Source organism: Pollicipes pollicipes, unplaced genomic scaffold (genome assembly GCF_011947565.3).
Source record: "Pollicipes pollicipes isolate AB1234 unplaced genomic scaffold, Ppol_2.1 Scaffold_3087;HRSCAF=3621_pilon_pilon_pilon, whole genome shotgun sequence".
NCBI classification, from domain to species: Eukaryota; Metazoa; Arthropoda; class Thecostraca; order Pollicipedomorpha; family Pollicipedidae; genus Pollicipes; species Pollicipes pollicipes.
Window position 1 is genome coordinate 43391409 of NW_023596225.1, and position 3208 is coordinate 43394616.

The 3208-nt window shown below is 56.1% G+C and overlaps 1 long non-coding RNA gene across 1 annotated transcript; it reads right to left on the reverse strand.

The window, feature by feature from the left end:
* Window positions 1-242: 242 nt before the first annotated feature.
* LOC119114761 (uncharacterized) lies at window positions 243-2938 on the reverse strand. Its single transcript, XR_005096068.1, has 3 exons — window positions 2845-2938; window positions 2279-2391; window positions 243-747 (listed from the first exon to the last, which is right to left on the reverse strand). It is a non-coding gene; the product is annotated as an uncharacterized LOC119114761 (long non-coding RNA).
* Between the last annotated feature and the right edge of the window lie 270 nt (window positions 2939-3208).

Sequence of the window (3208 nt, forward strand, 5' to 3'; positions counted from 1 at the left end):
AGCATCGAGCCAGAGACGTCGGGTCAGAGGCGTCGAAACAGAGGGGGCGGGTCGGAGGGGGCAGGTCAGAGGCGTCGAGTCAGAGGTGGCCGGTCAGAAGGGACAGGTCAGAGGCGTCGAGTCAGAGGCGTCGAGTCAGAGGCGTCGGGTCAGAGGCGTTGGGTCAGAGGCGTCGGGTCAGAGGCGTCGGGTCAGAGGGGCGGGTGAGAGGGGCGGGTCAGAGGCGTTGAGTTAAAGGCATCGGATCTCATGCGGTCGAGTCAAAAGTATCGGGTCAGAGGCGTCAGGTTCGAGGCATTGGATCAGCTTGAGCTGGGCCCCAGCGGGCAAACCAGGCTACGACGAGCACGCACGAAATACATGAACACCCTAGTCTGGGATGCTGCTCATAAGATAAAAACTCCGATTGCTAGTGCGTTGGTGGAGCAGCGGCACCATTTTCACGAGACTGATCAATCATATTGCTCTAACATTTTATGGTCGCCTGCAAGCCATGGATACTAACGACAGTGTACCTGCATTCCGAGTGTTGGTGCTTTGATGACACCAAATCAATCCCAAACAAGTTCTCAACAACCTGGCACGCGGAGTAGCAACATACTATACCATCTCTCTGGGCCCCACCTATCGTCCTCGCTGTCCTGGTGAGCCCTGCCCCGGCTGCATAGGCAGTAGCGCACGTCACACATCAGGTGTCGTTCAAGCAGCTCACCAAACGCGTTCGGCACCATTTCCCAGCTGGCGTCCCTGTAGTCGGCCGGTGGAAGCGCCCGTGAACAAAACCGTGGGCAGTGACATCACACTCACGCCAGGGACGGTCACGTCACTCATGTCTAACACAATGACGTCACACTTATCCTCCAAACACACAGAACAAGAGGGTGGTCCGTCACGACAAGGGAATAATCCGTCACAAGGGGCGGTCTGTCACAAGAGAGCGGTCCGTCATGACAAGGGAACAATCCGTTACGACAAGGGAGCGGCCCGTCACAACAAGGGAAATGTCCGTCACAATAACGAAGCGGTCCGTCACGACAAGGGGACAATACGTCACAAGGGCGAGTGGTCGGTTACAAGGGAGCGGTCCGTCACGACAAGGGAATAGAACGTTACAATGGCACAATCCGTCACAATGGAGCGGCCCGTCATGACAAGAAAGCGGTCCGTTACGACGAGGGAGCGGTCCGTCACAACAAGAAAACGGTCCGTTACAAGGGTGCGTTCCGTCACAAGGGAGCGGTCCGTCACGACAAAGGTGCGTTCCGTCACAAGGGAGCGGTCCGTCACGACACGGGAGCGGTCCGTCACGACACGGGAGCGGTCCGTCACGACACGGGAGCGGTCCGTCACGACACGGGAGCGGTCCGTCACGACACGGGAGCGGTCCGTCACGACACGGGAGCGGTCCGTCACGACACAGGAGCGGTCCGTCACGACACGGGAGCGGTCCGTCACGACACGGGAGCGGTCCGTCACAAGGGAGCGGTCCGTCACAAGGGAGTGGTTCGTCATGAAAAGGGAGCGGTCCGTCACGACACTGGAGCGGTCCGTCACAAGTAAGCGGTCCGTCACGACAAGGGAGCGGTCCGTCACAAGGGATTGGTCCGTTAACACAAGAAAGGGATCCGTTACGATAATGGAACGGTTCCTTCACAAGCTCCGGCAGCGTCCTAGGGCGCCGGCCTGCTCTCTGTTAACACCAGCAGAGCGGAGGGTGGTGCCGGTGGTGTAGTGGTTAACGCTTCTGCGTCAATACCCCCGCGTCTGGGGAACCAAAGGTACGGGTTCCATTCCCCGCGGTGCCCGCCCTTCCTGCAGCGAGTGCGTCATGAAGCTCCAATGACAATGACAAAGCACGAGGTCTCGACGTGTTCATGAAACACGACACGGCTCGGTTGCGGCTCAAATGCACTCACACCAGCATGCCAAAGCACGGCACTTCTCAAACAATGTCAGGGATTTACACATCAGTGAGCCTCTTTGCTTACCTTTACACATGGCGGGTACTATTACTGCTAACAGCTATTAGAAAGGCTTATAATGACAGTCTGACCAACTTTACTCAAATTTTTGTAATTGTCATGCATCTTTATTAATGCCTCCCGCTATGTTGCTCGTAATACACAAAGTGAGGCAATCTCATCGGTAAATTTTAGATCACTTAACACAGACGAGCAAAGCCACATACTGGGATGCATAGAATCTTTCTCCACACTGTCATAACACAAAACACGTTGGTGTTAAACCAGGAGGCCACCAGCATTGGGGAAAGCATCACCTCTTCGGGATAAAGATTCCAAAGTGTCGCATGTGTTTCAAAAACCCGCTGATGTTGTCCTTGTTCCTGCATCCTGGGCAATAGAAAAAGTATCCAAAATGGTAAGCCATTCTCTGAAAAAGATACGTGCATTAGGAGCCGGGATCACAACAAACTATGTTCCTTACACCTAGGCAGAAGACGGTGTTGATGGCAATATTCCGCATTGGACATTTTTTCACTTAATTAAGAAGACTCCTACACCTAGCTGCCCGTTATGCACCACGCTAATTTATGTGGTGCACATCGCTTAGTCATAGCAAATATTTTGTCCGGTAGAGTGGATGCTTCACAATGTGTTTCCACGCAGCATGTTTGATGTTCTACACGAGCGGAACTAGAAGCCCAAGTGATGAGCCATGCCATTTAACTAATCGTTCTATGTCGAAGTTCTCTGTCTACAGTTCTCTAACCAACAAGTGGTCAACATACAGCACTCCCAGCACTGACATCAATCCATCACTCTGGCACATGGCGCCGCCGCGCCCTGTCCCCCCCCCCCCCCCCCCCCCCCCCCCGCCGCCAACCTGGAGACAGGGCCTGTGGAAGAAGTGTCGGCAGCAGGGCGTCCACAGCACGTTGTACGCGTCGTCCGGGTTGGTGCGCTCGAGACAGATGCCGCAGTTCTCGCCCCGCCTCTCGGCCCACCACGTTTTGGGCGCGGCCGATGCTCCTCGCAGAACGACCTGCAGGGGCCGGCCGACGGCCGGGGTCATCCAGACAGCCACGGCGGCTCACGTTCGGCTCACGCTCGGCTCACGCTTGGCTCAGGCCCAGCTCACCCTCGGCTCACTTTCGGCTCTGGCTAATCTCGCGCTCGGCTCACGCTAGACTCAGGCTTAGCTCACGCTCGGCTCCCGCTCAGCTCACGCTCGGCTCCCGCTCAGCTCA